A 16,535-nucleotide genomic window follows, 5' to 3' on the forward strand; every position below is an offset into this window, starting at 1 on the left:
TGGTTCAATTCCATACAAACAAGCAAACTCCCCAAATCAGAATAGCAACAAAGAGGAAAAATATTAATAACTGTGATTCAATATAACCTATATGAGTTTTAGTAATTCATTAAAATATTTTTATGTGCTTCTTTTAAAAATACATAAATGGGCACAGGTGGTATTTATTTGGTCTTAGATTAGTTGGATAAGGGTTAGCATTCTGAAATTCAAACAAACAACAACAAAAAAAACCTTTATACACAGGATCAAACATGTTGATTTCTACCTTCCCTCCCCCACCTCCCTGGCTTTTCTTGCATCTGAAAATGGTTAGTACAAAAAGAATAACTAGCTGGTGAGCCTTTTGAAACACCAAAAGACAGGACCCATGTATTATGTTTGGCTATCATTCATGGACAGAAGTTTTCGTATTCTTTTTTAATCAAGGGAAGAGATGTTCTGTTGTAAAGCATCATTCCCCAAAATTTTTGTAAAAGGTTAAGATTCTGATCATCCCCAGTCCCGGAGAAAGAAGCCAGGATAGCTCATGCAAGTTATGGCCCATCACCTGCGAAAACAAATGCTACGTCATTTACCTCAGCAAACCTGAAAGAGTCAAAGATGAGATTCTTAAATACCTGAAGACAAGCTTTTCTTTCCTTAGTATGGACACTTAAAAAGATACCCAAGCCTGGATCTAAACAGGAACATTTCTGTGCCCTTCAAACACAGCAGCCTCAAGTCAGGTCCAAAAGGGAAGAGACAATCCAGGAATGGACCCTCTCCAGTCCTAGATTTGCCTGAGGCCACAGGAAGTGTGTGTGTGTGTGTGTGTGTGTGTGTGTGTGTGAGAGAGAGAGAGAGAGAGAGAGAGAGAGAATGAGTGGGGGTGGGTGGTATTTGCTATTATAACACACCAAAACACTTTCCAGAAGGGAGGGGAGGAGAAATTGCACTCTTTTTTTTTTCTCATGTAAATTGAGTAGCCATTCACCCCGATTGGTATTTGACCAAGATCATTTCTAAGATTTCGGTCTTCTATATATTTATGGATAAATAAATCACCATGCGAGTTTCTTTACGGCCCAGTATACCTCCTTTCCATACCTACTGGGAATCTGTAGGCTTGTGGATTCAAGTGAATTAAAAATGGCACCAATGAAAGGAGCAAGGGCTGTTTAACAACGCATTTCCTTGTGTCTCAGAACTACACTGTCTAGCACAGAACCTCGTTGCTTGTCACTCCGCTGTGTTAAGAACAGCAGGCCACAGCCATTCAGGCTGCCCCATCAACTGTGAGTTTTAATTTGAGCCACTTTCACATTTAAAAAAAAAAAAGAAAAAAACTCACTTTTTCCGCCAACCCATCTTCACCCTGTGTTTGCACCACCTAAAGATTTCAGGCGATGCTCTGCTCCGAGCCAGCCAAGCATATCAAGTGTGCCTGTAACACTCACAGGCTAATGAACAATGCACAAAAACAAAAGGAACAGCAAGGCTCCTATTATCTGATCTTCCGTAAAACACAAAAACTGCCTTCTCTGGGGCAGAGGAAGTGCCAGGAAGCCTGCAGGTGTGAGCCGGTTAAAAGAAAAGGCTTGGGCTAAATAGATTCTTTGACTGTCAGGGATTAGAGTCATGGCACTAGTGGTAACACACATCTTTTCCTTTAATTTACAAAATTTTCTCACGAGTCTGCAAGAGTTCACCCCATCAGGGGCTTTGGAGGCCATTGAAATGTCTTAAGTTTTAATTAAGTTGGAGTTGTCAGAAGAAAGCTTTTTTGGCACAGAGTCAGGGTCATTAATTACTGCTATCTTTGTTTCTTTCTGTAAAGAGAACTCTGCTGACTTGTTGGGTTACTTACCCAGCCTACATTTTCTACCCCGCAGTTCCCATTCACTTCCAAGTGGGACTTGATTAAGCAGTTTACCAATTACTCCCATCAGTTTTAGGTACAAAGCATTTACACAATTTTAAATCTTAAGAGACATTTCTCATTAGTGGTCTAGGGACCGCTATTGATAACAAAATCATTTAGTAAGTTATCAAGCATCTGGATTCTTGCATGGATTTTTTCATTTAAATATAAATATTCTCACATTTTTCACATGATTATCTATTCAACACACCTATTCATATTCTCATAGCCGGTAACTTCGCGTTTGGGCAACGCTAAAGCAATTTTAAAATTATTTACTTTAGCCAGTAACTCATCATTCTAGCTGGAAACATTCAAATTTGCCTGATAGCTTTTCAATCAGGCAAATATTTTTGCTTCTAGATGAAATGAGCTGCCACTATCACTGATAATAGTTTGTAGATGTAAAAAAGCAGAAGTTTTAGGTAATTTGTTAGTATGCCTCATATACCTCTAAAATAAATCCATTGCTATTTGAATCAAGTACACAGACCACTACAAATCTTCTGGTTCTCTTGTAAAAAAAATTTCAAATTTTTAAAATACCACACAGACCTGAAAAATGCTGTATCAACTTAATTATGTATGTGGAAGTCAGGAAAATCATACTTTTTTTTTTTTAAAGCCATAGATTTAAATTTTGATTTTGATGGAAAAGTATACTATTTTGAGATCATTTGCTTCGAGGTATCTCCCTTACAGTATATATTTTGTATGTGTCATTTTGGTTACACATAATTCCTCATTCTTCCATTTCATGAAAACATAGCAAAAGCAAAACAGTTTATGTAAGATTCCACTTCAAGAATGAAGCTGCATAATTGTTCCAACTATCAAGAAACATATGAAAAAGCCAATCTGAGTCAAGGCAGATAACTCTCTGTCCACCAGTATGGCTAGAATTAGGCTTCAAAATTAATAACATCTTTTTTAAATAGATGAATGAAATGGATGGGTAAAGACTTATAAACTTCAACAAATCCAATTACCAGAATTACCTATTTCTTCCTGACAAAATGATACCACTTTAGAATATTATTTTTTCCCAGTAATCTTGTCACCGCCCAGGATTAACAATAATAAACGTGTTGCCACCAAATGTGTACCATTTCCAGACACAGAACCCCGAATGTCATCATGGGCACTGATCATTATAATGATAATGACTCATCATTATCTGATGGTCTTTAGATAAGAAACTTCTGAGCCAGAATTTGGACGAGACTCCAGTGTAAGGAAAGTCAAAGCAACCATTGCTTTCACTCATTCTTCTCCAAAAATGGGTCACTTTGATGATATAAGAAAATTCCTGGTTTGACTGGATGGCTGATGTTGTCATGTCTCACACATAAAACCATAGTTTTTGGCCATTATACTCTTCTACTTATTAAACCCGAAGTGATGTCCTTGAAAATGAGGAGTATACCTATCCTCTCGTCTTCAACAAAAGATCTAAATGCTGTTTCTAACGGAGCAAATCCACAGCCAAAAATATAAATTTTAGAAGGGAGAAGATGTGGTCCATATATACACTAGAATATTACTCAGCCATCAGAAAGGATGAATATCTACCGCTTACATTGACATGGATGGAACTGGAGGGGATTATGCCAAGTGAAGTAAGTCAAGCAGATAAAGACAATTATCATATGGTCTCACTCATATGTGGAACATAAGGAATAGCATGGAGGACCACAGGGGAAGAGAAGGAAATCTGAATGGGAAGAAATCAGAGAGGGAGAAAAACCAAGAGAGTCGTTGTACTCAGTGAGACAAACAGGGTTACAGAAGGGAAGGATGAGGGGATGGGGTAACTGGGTGATGAGTATCAAAGAGGGCACATGTTGTGATGAGCACTGGGTGTTATACACACAATGAATGAATTGTTGAACACTACATCAAAAACTAATGATGTACTATATGTTGGCTAACTGAACATAATAAAAAAATAAAGGATAGATGGAATAAATTAGACAATCGAAAGTAGCTACTCAGTTCATTTAAGAAAATCCAAGTGTTCCACAAAGTAGTGATGTAATATTCCTACACAGATTATTTCAAAGCCAAATAGTAAAGTGAAACTCATCTTCCAGGGGTAAAAAGCTGTTTGAAGCCTCTAATTTCCCACCTTTTATGTCTTTCGTATCATCCCAAAAGATATCAAAAATAATGAGGATTATGTTTTCCACCTTCAAATCACTTGTCGAAATGCTAGAATAAAGTAAGCACTTGACAATTAAATCAACATAAACAAAGATATATATGATATATCAATCTTAAAAGAAACTCAGAAATGAACCAACTTCCTAATTACGATTATATGACAAAATGTTCTTTACAGATTCTATAATAATTTTGTGACATTTCAAATCATCCAGTAACCCTATAGACCAATTCTTCCCACCCCTAGTTTATCTGAATTTGTTATGGATATAGCAGACTATCATCTGAATATAATATTTCTCAGCCAGGATCTATCATATATCTAACTTTTTCTGGATTGTCTGAGTAATTGTGAAATGATTTGGTGGAGTGTGAGAAGTTAGTGGGATCCACTTCCTGACCATTCTTTAATCCTACACATATTTGATGTGTGCACTATGACAAGCATTGCACATGGTACCAAAGATCCATACAAAGCACGGCATTCCTTCAGGGCTCATACCCTGAGGGAGCAAATCAGAACAAAATGAACAAATACAACCTAGTGGTAGGGTTTCTCCTGGGGAGAAAGAGGAGATCCCACAGGGGTAGACAAAAGGAACTTCTAGGTACCACTTAGTTGAAGAAATAATCCTAGAGCTTGGTCTGCCAGCTACCCACAATTGGCCTTGTAGACAGTAGGTAGAAAGGCAGTCAAAGCAAATGAAAGATCATGTGTAACATCTACAGGTAAAACCATGTGTGTCATATCTGCACTAAAGAAAAAACCAGAGAAGTGTATTTGAGTAAGAATGTGAAGTATGTGGAATGGCAGACTAAGAAGATTCTATTCAGAACTTAAGGATTAGGAAAGTCACTGAAAGATGTTAAGTGGAAGTGAGATGAGATTAGCTCAGGGGCTCACAAAGACCACTGTGACCAAGGTGTGCTGCCTAAATTGGGAGAGCTGTCTCGCGATTACCTTCCTGGCACTCACAATTCAAGTACTGACACAGCTCAGCATAGCTCCTCGTCTTGGCCCCTGCCTTTTGCCATAACTCTCTTGACCCTCCTTCTCAATCTCCCTTACTCACCATGATGTGTTTGTGTCCTGTGGAGTTCAGTTCTGCACACCCTTAATAAATTCAATTACTCATATTCAGATGACTCCCGGATTTCCTCTCTAACCCCAGCCTCTCTTCTGAGATCTAAATTCATTTACTACAAATGCCATCTTGGCATATCCATTTGTCTCACAGCAACCACAACTCTACAACTACAAAACTGAACCGATCCTTTGTCCTTTTTATGTATCCTCTCCTCTCTCCCACAGTAACTAACTTCTACTGAGTACTTTTTTTATGTACAAAGAACTGTTCTAAATGTCTTATATACATTCTTTCATTAAATCCACACAATATGGCCTACAAAGTAGGCATTAATCTTACCCTCCATTTTAGAGATGAGGAAACCAAGGCATGCAGAAATTGAACAACCTGCCCAACGTCACAGCGTCCTTGAGAGGGGCAGGCAGGACTGAAGCCCCTGCACTCCTCACAACCACACCACTTTCCTTCTCCAAGCATTTAAGCTAGTGGCACTTCAGATTCACCCTGTGGCTCTTTCTAGAAAGACTGAAGTCATCTTTGATGCTTTATTTTCCTTAACTACCCACACTTAAACCATTGCTTCATGCTAAATATACCTCTATTTCTCCATCTATCAACTTCTTTACGTGCACCACCATCTTTGGCTATCAACTCTCAGACCTTCTGATCACTTCAGGCAATAAGCACAGTGTCTTGAAAAAGCAATCTGATCCATTAATTTCACAATTTATAAAGCATCTCTATGTGTCATGTACAATTCTAGGTGCTGGAGAAAAAGAGTTAATAAAACACAGAGCCCAAGTTCAAGAAGTAAAGAATAAAACACTCAAACAAATATGTAAATTCAGGTAATGATAAAGGCTGTGAAATAAAATGAAACAGGGAAAAAAAGTAGGCAGAGAGGGCAGGGGTGGTCACAGGAAATGTTATTTGAGACAATAATCTGATAAATTCACACCCCTACTTAATTCCTTTCAATCATTCTCCTTTTCTCTTAGGATAAAATCTAAAACGTTAACATGACTTTAGAGAGAGTGACCATATGGTCAAGCTTTCCCATAACACTCCCAGTTTAACACCCATTGCCTGTTCACTGAAAAATATTTCCATTTTGAAGATTAAGTATGTGGTTCTTATACCTAAGAGCCCGGAATAACAGGACTTCAACCCAACTGCAGCTTTGGTTCATTCATCTTCCTCGTTTGCTCATTTTACTCCAACTATCCTGATCTCAGATCTTCCAAGTGTTTCATTCCAAGTGTAAAGCTCCGAGGTTCCCCCCAGGCTTGAACGTTTCTCTTCTTCACTTTGTCTTACTACTACTCATCCTCTAAGTCACAGCTTTTCAGCTTAAGAGTCTTCTCTTTTTCGTAAAAAGACAAACAAACAAACAAAAGAAACCACTCTTCTTATTTTTTCCCCTGCTGTACTCTGTATTTTTTCTCTGGAACATTTATATCATCAATAATTAAATATTCATATCACTGATTGATAGGTTTCTGTTTTCTTCACCAGACAGCAAGTTACATGAAGGCATGGACTGATTCTTCCTTGTTCACTGTTTTATCTCCAGTACGTGACTAATGCCCAGCACACAGCAATATGCTCAATAAATATGGTTAGAAAGAATAATGAGGAGGTATAATCAGTGGCAGTCAAGAGAACAGAAGTACCTGACAGATTGAAGAGTGAATCAGGACAAAATATTTGATAGAACTTCTGGACTGATTGAATACAGTTGGAGGGCAGGAGAAAGGTGATTAAAAATAACTCCCTGGTTCTTAGCTTGGTCAAGAGAATGGAGAGTACTGTCGTTGACAGAGATGGGAGATGCAATGTGAAGAACAGGCTGGAGAAAAGGATGTGCTGTATTTTAGACGGATGTACTGAATTTGAGAATCCTGAAAGATGTCTAGCTAGAGATTATTATTTACAGCAAACTGCATTTGTTTTATAACAATGGTATTTTTAGTAGAACCAGTGTCAATTCAGGTCCATGAAGGCTTTAAAAAGTTGTGAAAACTGAGGGGCACCTGGCTGGCTCAGTCAGTTAAGTGTCAGATTCTTGATTTCAGCTCAGGTCACGATTTCAGGGCTGTAAGATTGAGTCCCATGTCAGGTTCCATATGGAGCTTACTTAAGATTTTCTCTCCTTCTCTCTCTGCCCTTTCCTGCTGGTTCTCTCTCTCTCTCTCTCAAAAGAAAAAAAAAAAGTTGTGAAAAACTAGAAATTCCCATTTACCAGGGAGAATGATAATTTTAAAAAAAAGAAATCATGGTCTTTATTTTGCCCCTCCAGCCTAGATTTTGAGAAAGCAAGCACTAGCTCACAGGAAGCCAAAACCCCTTTTCCACATGTTTCTGACCCCAGTTTTGATCCTATAAATGAGTATGCTACAAAGAAGTAGTTTGAAAAAAAAATAGTTATAGGATACCTAATAAGATGATGAAAGAAAATATAATCTGCGTAAAATATTAAACTTTTTTGGTATTCTTTAAAATATTAATTTTAAGATATTTGCTCTGTGTTTATAACCAATAGACACTGATATACATGGCAATTTGCAAAGAAAGTGAAATCAAGACAGCCTTTGACTCCAAAAGTAGACTCAAGTAATATTGATTGACTCAATGGAAAACTTCTCAAATTCTAAACTGAGAGAGAAAATTACGTAAGGCATACAAGATGGGGTCACAAACATGAAAAGAGATTCATTCTCCATGTACAAAAGTAGGATTTTGGAGAGATTGTTTGTATTACCCACGTCCCTGGCTTTCCCTGAAATACTTGGCATTACTGACCATCTTCTCTTGCCCCACCCCCAGTATTTCATTTATGCTCTCTCTTTTGACATCAAATCTCTGCTCTATCATTTCATTTTCTCTCATGGGTTAGTTTATCCCCTTAATGCAGATTACTCACAAATCAAGACTCCAAATGATGACCTTTCTCTCTAAACCCATACCATGTGTCTAAAACCCCCAAATTTATCTCTTCCTGGGGCTTCCATTTCTTTCTTTCTTTTTTTTTTTTAAGATTTTATTTATTTATTTGACAGGCAAAGATTGCAAGCAGGCAGAGAGGCAGGCAGAGAGAGAGAGGGAGGAAGCAGTCTCCCTGCTGAGCAGAGAGCCCAATGTGGGGCACGATCCCAGGACCCCGAGATCATGACCTGAGCCAAAGGCAGAGGCTTTAACCCACTGAGTCACCCAGGTGCGCCCTGGGGCTTCCATTTCTTGAAACTCTACACGTCCCTTTATGAGTTCACCATTCTACATTTATTTATTTATTTACTTATTTATTTTTAAAGAGGGAGAGCGTGAGTGTGGAGGGGTAGCGGGAGAAGGAGAGTGAGAATCCTAAGTAGGTTCCATGCTGGGCATGAGCCCCAACACGGAGCAGTCTCAGGACTCTGAAATCATGACCTGAGCCAAAATCAAGAGCGGGCCGCTTAAACGACTTAGTTACCCAGGCACCCCCATTCTTCCTTTTTAAACCTGCCTCTGTTCTTCCTCTGTGCCCTCCACATTTCTGATTATGATACAAAACAGAAATGTGGGTGTCACCTTGGATGTCTTCCTCGTCTCTGCCCCAGGCAACTAATAAGTTGTATTTACTTATTCAGATAAGCACTGTCTCATCTTTCCCTTTCTCTCTACTCTCATTGTCCTTACCAAAGCTGTTTACTTCTCACAGGAACAACTGGTGTCATCCCCAGATTTTCTTGACTTCAGTCACAGGGTGAGCCATGAGCATTATTACTCTTTGTTACCATTAATATTCCTTTTAAATCATGTTACACCAATCCTGTCATCAAAACCTGTGTTTATCAAATTCCCTGTTTATCGAGTTCCCAAATCCTTAACGTGTCATTTAAGATTTCACATTCCTTTCTTAATTATTCCGTACATTGCCTTCCATGTGCGAGAAAAACCGAACTGCTCACCACTTTTACTAAATACTACCAGCTACCCTTTTATCTATGTGCCTTTCTTCATATTCGTCTCTTTCACCCTCTCCCAACCTCTTATGGTTACATACCTAAATTCTACACATTATTTAAAGCCCAATCCAAATGTCACCTCAATGAAAAAGACCTTCCTGAGTGCTCAGCCAGAAATATTCTTGTCCTCCATGGAACCAAAAAGTATTTTATCTGAATCTCTCATATGGTGCTTAACATATTCTATCTTTTGTTACACTTATTTACCATATGCCTTCTTTACTTCAAATACATATTCAATACAGGACCAATGTCCAATCAATTGTTACAAAATGCCATGTCCAGAAAACACGTTCTCTAACTAACCATGTGCTTACATTTAGAAAAGCAGTTCTCCTTTAATAACAAACAACACATCGTATTTTGGAAGAACAAAGTTTTTTAGAAAGCTCTAAGTTTAATTTTTATACTACCTCTCACCAGCTACTTGTCTTTTAGAAGTTAATTCCTTGAAAGCTTAATTTCTTTTGTAAAATATGGCTAATACAAGCTGACTCATGAATTTTTTATAAGATTAAGTCAGGCAATAACATATAAACTGCTATGTGCAGGTGTCCAATCAATTTTGGTTCTCTCCCTCTCAATATATTTGTGGTAGCTCTCTAAGAAGACTACATACACCAATTTCACCTAGTAACGTCAAAAGATGTGCTGAGAGTCCAAGAAGACATGGCTTGAGGACAAAGAAGGCCAGCCTTCCAGGGGGACCCAAGCTGTGTTTCCTACTCATTAGAACGAAACTGAGGAAAACAAAATATTACCTAAATAATTTGTCTTGATCCAGAAATGTTAACGGAACGTCAATGCAAGAAGTAATAAAATGGAAAGGATGAAAATAAATCTCAGTGAATAAATATAAGGTGACACAAGGTAGTTTTACATCACCTTATTTCATCTCCATTTTACTGATGAGGTAAATAAACTTCTGTGAAATGAAGATACTTCTAAAACCTCATATCATGGTATATCATGTTCACACACACACACCCCTACCTTTGTGAGAGAGAGACTGAGAAAGAAACCAAGGAATTCTGATTCTCTGAAGAGTCTGCCTTTCGGCTTGGTTTTGAGTGGGGGTAACTGAGTATAAGTAAGGGAAAGAAAACTATATTAATAAAACTGGCAGCATTTGCCAAGAATTATACAGACCCATAGAATGCTACAGACTCACTCTTGAGAAGGAAAAGAGCCATTTGCTTGAGATAAAAAATTATTCCTTTCAATAGTAATTGAAAAGTAGCAAAACACCCTTTCATGCATTCTAAAAGTACTTTTTAAAGAATTATAAAATATTTTAATAAATCAATATTTTAAAAAGTGCCTTTCTTCAGGATATTTTCCTGTGTATTATTTTACCTGCTGGCCTCCATTCTGATAGAAAGAAAAAGGGAAAATAATTAGGAAATTTACTATCATGTTTAAATCCATAGATCCTTGTAAGGTCTATAAATCTCATGAGATGTTCATTACTGATACCCAATAATATAGGGATTCAATATTATCCACAGCCTATGGCCATGGAAATAAGAGCGTTTTTCTTTTCATGCTATAATTGAAATTGGATATCTCCTCAAAGAACAGATATTCATATATTTAAGTTACATGTGAGACAAAAATTAAAACTATTCTTGTATCTCATGGTATACACTTTAAATATCCAAGCTGCAGTAATTTTTGGATACGTATTAACTCATATGGTGATCACATAAAAGTGTTCATTCTACTAGGCTCTCAGCAACTTCATACCACCAAATAACCTAAAACTGGAGAAAAGAAATATTAAAATATATGCTAGAACCAAACATTAAGACATTAAGTACTTGCTTCTTAACACAAAGTCTAATTACTTGTATAGAACTTCTGACATCAACTGGCCTAAATGACCAACTTCCAACCTCTCCTTTTTAAACACTTGTTCCACAGAATTTCCAGAAAATGTGGCAGTACTACTACAATATAATTAATCAATTTTCAAAGTTCCATCCTGTTTGTTTATAGTACTTTTAATACCCTGTATGTTATAGCCATGCCTTCTATCACTGAGGGATATTAGATACATTAGAACAGTTTTCCTGATTTCTCTTGGCTCTTCCTTTAACTTTAACTTTAACTTTAACTTTAACTTTATCCTGTTAGGATAGAAATGAAAGCATGGGTTTTTGAAATGGGATAGATTAAATTTTGGATACTGCTTCCTTAATTAATAGCGATATGGTCTTCAGTAAGTTATTTAACCAATAAACTTCAGCTTTCTCTTTTTATGAAGAGACCTAATAATCGCTGTATGGGATGGTTTTGAAGATTAACAGTTGTGCAGTACTTAGAAAAACTATGCCTAATAATCGCTGTATGGGATGGTTTTGAAGATTAACAGTTGTGCAGTACCTAGAAAAACTATGCCTGAAAGTGCAACAATAGGGAACAATCTGTTCTGTTCTCTTTCTTGCGACAGTCTAATTTCTCACATTTTAATTCCTTTTAACCCTATGGACATTTAGTCATGAAATAGGGATAGTGACATCATGTTACAATTCAAACTGCTACCCATTTTTGGTCCTATGCCACTTAGAGGTGATTTCTGCTAGGATTATATTCTAAATCTATTTATTAGAGATGTGAATTTTGTTTCATTCAAGATACAGTAAACTCTACATGTAAAATATTAATAATATTTGAGTAAAACTACATTTAAATACATACCACCCAAACTACCCCAAAAGTGGGGGGTAGGGGCATAAACCAACCTACAGCCTATACAACTAATGCATTTTAAGAATTCTGGCACATCTAAAATTTTATATAATCAAAAGTCTTTATACAGAAAAATATGTGAAGTTTAGTTAACATTTATAATAATTTTTTAAATTGTAGTCTCTGGGAGAACTTTGTACAAGGATTTATTATTGTATTTAAGTAGTGTCTGAAGGTATAGTTTTTATGGTCTATTAAGTATAACTCTCAAGCACCTTAAACACAACTAAATGAGGTGGAATTACTATTAACTTGTATTTTAGGTTACCAAGTGCCCAGGCAATTCCAACCAACTATATCCGGAATAGTATTTTATGACAGCTCATGACTTTCTATGTTGAGCTTCCTTGACTTAAAATTTTTACGAGATTGAAAACTGGCCTCTGAGATGGTGCCGGAAAGTTGGGTCATTAGTCCTCACCTTTTAAGAAATAATGTCTCAGCAGGCTGTATTTGAACCACTTGAGCTCAAGGAGGTGTTAACAGAGTTGTTAATTAACCTAGGTCTGGAACCCATTGTGAAGAATCCCAGAAAGTTGGAACAATAGGTAGGTACTGCTTAACCCACAGCAGGGAAGAAATGACTTCTGCTTTAATAATATAGTCAAAAAAGTTTCAGAATACTGATATTAGGGTAAAAAAAGAATGGCAACCTGTAACTAACAGTTGGGGTCAGAAAGAGGTGCAAAATTTCATTGCCTTGCAAAAGACCAGCTGGAATGGGAGTGGACAGACCTGGACATTCAGAGTGTTGGCCTTTTTTGCAGGAATCCCTAACTCTATACATGAACATGGGCAACCAAAGAAACCTCAAACTGGCATCTCTTTCATACTCAAGCTTCTGACAGGATCAAGATTTTGCTCAAATCAACTAAGACCATTGTTTTCAAAAATTCAAAAGGATAGAGATTTCATGGCTTTCCCTGGTAAGCATGTTCTAATGCTTCATTCTATACTCGCAGTCAAGAAGACCTAAAGGTGAAAATCACCTCTCCTTATTTTCAGTGTAAACCCAGTGGTCTGTGGAACAAGAGAACTGACTGGCATAAACAAACAAACCAATCTCTCAACTTGTTGGAAAAAAGTTATCAAATGTTTCTCAGTCACCTCTGCCTCAGACAATGGCACTGAGATTATTTCTTGAGAAACTGGTAAAACTGTTTTAACAAACCCTTGTCTCTTTTACATTTCTGTATGTAACTTTTTGAAATACGTAATCCTAAACTCTTCATGTTGAGGATCCGACCAAATTGAGGGAACCCCCACTGTATTCTCAATGCTCCAATCTTCCCTTCCTTTTGTTGAAGTTGTTCAGATTAGACCATCAATGAGAGAAATAAATGGTGAAGATTATGGGCATAGGAATCTAAAGTTTAGAATTTTAAAAGTATCTAAAAATTCATGTGACTCCTATGCTATGATGTAACTTTAATAAACAGATCATCTCCATTATCATATCTGAAACAGCATCCACAGCATGCATAATTATTATTAATATCAACTGTACATCAACATAAATTTTATTATTTTTATTTTTTTAAAGATTTTTTATTTATTTATTTGACAGAGAGAGAGCACAAGTAGGCAGAGAGGCAGACAGAAAGGGGAAACCAGGCTCCCTGCTGAGTGGACCCTGATGCGGGGCTTGGTCCCAGGACCCTGAGATCATGACCTGAGCCGAAGGCAGAGGCTTAACCCACTGAGTCACCCAGGCACCCCTCAACATAAATTTTAAGTAATTCTTGTGTTTGTAGTCAGCATTTGTTAGGCAGAACTACATAAATTTTGATTATTTTTCTTTTTTACACTTTGCTTCCTTAGTAATAATCCACTATGGTATTTGTGAGTTTTTCCTCAAAACATGTTTATTACAATCATTATATATGGCAATCAAAAATTCTGGATTTTGTTCATCACATGTTAACAGTTGTTAGAAACCCATCTCTTTCATCAAAAGTTCTTATTGTTGAAAAGTCTCAGGCACCAGAAACCCTGAGCCATGGGTTAGGAATTGCTTATGTAATGGCAGGATGGAAGATAATAGAGCTGAAGGGCAGAGAATGACTGCCACATTAGAGGTAGGAAAACCTGGGCCCTGGGAAGGAAAGCTGACACAGAAGAAAGGAAATATTGAGAATGCGTCTCATCCTCAACATCTGGATGTCTGGAAGGGACAAAAAAGCAATGAGAAAAATAAGGTTGAATGAAGAGATGACATAGAAATAGAAAGGAGAGCCAGAAGAAACCTTTGATCTAGCACCTCTTAGGCAAAAAAGTTCCAAGGACAGATTTTAGTGTGATAGTATTTCCAGAGAAAGAAGACTGTCCCTCTGCCCTTTAAATATCTTTCCCTCGTGTTCATTATTATGTAGACTTTATTTGACAAATGGCAAATTGCTTTAATTCTATTGGAGAAGTTGAAGGCTTAAAATTGCATCTAACTGAGAGTCAACACACTTGATTAAAATGTGCTTTACACCCAGTATTAAAGAAGACTATAAGTTGGCATCATCTTGAAGGAAGATTCCAGAGTCTCTCAGGAAAGAAAACAAAAAAGATGGGACCAGGGATTGTGAATATAAATTGGCTCTGTCTATATTTATCCGAGCCTCAACAAATAGTGTTAAGAGTTGATCATTCAAAATCTATGATTACAGCGTATCTCAGGAAAACATGTGCATCTGGTTTTATCAGTTTCTGACTTGGATTTCACATGATAAATTCCTGTTAGCATATCCTGATTCTAGTATTGTGTATGTTTGAAAGATTGTGAGCAAAAAAACACCTTAAATACTTAGAACTTATAAAATACTGTTTACATATTTTTCTATTTTTTTTAAAAGATTTTATTTATTTATTTGACAGACAGAGATCACAAGTAGGCAGAGAGGCAGACAGAGAGAGAAGAGGAAGCAGGCTCCCTGCTGAGCAGAGAGCCCGATGTGGGGCTCGATGTGGGGCTCGATCCCAGGACCCTGGGATCATGACCCGAGCGGAGGGCGGAGGCTTTAACCCACTGAGCCACCCAGGCGCCCCACATATTTTTCTAATTTTATTTTCACAAAAAGTCAATATGAAAGTCAAGGAAGATACTAATTTCTTTCTATAAATTGAACTTCCCGGGCTTTTACTATTATATATACATTCCTAGTAATCTCAGTTGTATTCTTCAATATTTGTTTTGTCATTATAAGTTCTTACATCTAATAAAGACATAACTACTGTCCTCTAGGTAAAACTGTGCCTTTTCTCCAGACTTTATACTTCCTATAATCTCTGAGAGGCTAAATCTATCAGTCCTAAGAATATAATTGGGTGTTCTGGACCAGAAACGAGTCATACTTTTTTTGGAGCATTAGTGGGATAGAGTCTTACTCATTCATGATGGTATCTATTAAAACAAAATACTCTCTTATAAAGCATCTCAATGTGTTTTCATTGAACTACTGGTTGTCCTCCAGGGGAGTAGACCCACTCCAAGAGAGCATCCTAAAAATCTTGATTTTATTTGTAAGTAAGTTTTGTCCAAATGACCTTTCAATTTTAGAGTATTCAACCCAGTGATATCAGTACTAAATAGCCCAACCAGAACAACCCAATGTAAATATTCCCAAATGACCTGTTGTATTATGCTTCCTTCTGCATTTCTCTGTGTGCAAAGTCAAAGAGATTGATTAAAAAATCAGGCCAAAGAGCAACCAAAAAGGAGAATTTTGCTTCTGAATCTTAATTGAAAATCAAGAAGTCTTATCTGTGAAACATTCCAAAATAGAGAATCAAATGAATTCTCAGCTCAAATATCAAAGCACTTTTATTTATGTTTTAAAACACTCATATTGTTTTAAACAGTGGTTTTTCATTTCTCAGATCCAAGGGTCTCTTTTTATAACGCCTTGCTAATTATACTAAGATAATGTCATGTATAACAACATTTTCTAGCTACACACAAAATATAAATAAGTCACTATAATGACCTAACTGTAATGTAAAAAATAAAACAAAGGAATGTAAAATAAAATAATATATATTTCATTTTGAAAAAGCTGAGGCACAGCCACATATGAAATGAAGGAACCATCCACTCGCACTCATAAGTAGCATCACTGTGAATTCCCAAACACAAGTGCACATGATTACAAGTGCCCTGCATGGACAACTCATATTTCATGAGGAGGCTTCTAATTGGGAACTTAATTTTTCTAAATAATAATTAATTCTTAGTAAAGTACCAAACAGAACAAAAATAACATCTTCCCTTGAGACACCTGACAGCTGCCTTCCTGGAAATTTTAGTACATAAGACCATGTTAAAAAGATGCTCTAGGTACAAAACAGGGGTAGGTTGTAGGGCTGAAAAACATAAACAGATCTGATCACTTAATATGTATGCTGGATGGGTTAACTGAAATTGGGATGCAGGACAACTTTTCTTTGTACTTGTCTCTCTCATCACATTATAATTGTCTGGTGGACCTGAACTCCATCTATAGAATGCTTTTAATCATCTGTCACTGTGGTCATCAACAACATCTCTACAAATTTCTAAAACACTCCTGGGATAATACTACCCCTGCCAAAACTCATGAAGTCAACCCCAGCCTCTTATGGAGAGCCAGAGTGACTTTC

At 36.9% G+C, this 16,535-nt stretch overlaps 1 protein-coding gene across 2 annotated transcripts in view; it reads right to left on the reverse strand.

The window, feature by feature from the left end:
• Positions 1–16,535, reverse strand: part of ZFHX4 (zinc finger homeobox 4) — a gene marked incomplete at its 5' end in the record, with an annotated part of 157,172 nt that overhangs the window by 85,506 nt on the left and 55,131 nt on the right. The window lies entirely within an intron of this gene.

This window comes from Martes martes (genome assembly GCF_963455335.1).
Source record: "Martes martes genome assembly, chromosome: 4".
Taxonomy (NCBI): Eukaryota; Metazoa; Chordata; class Mammalia; order Carnivora; family Mustelidae; genus Martes; species Martes martes.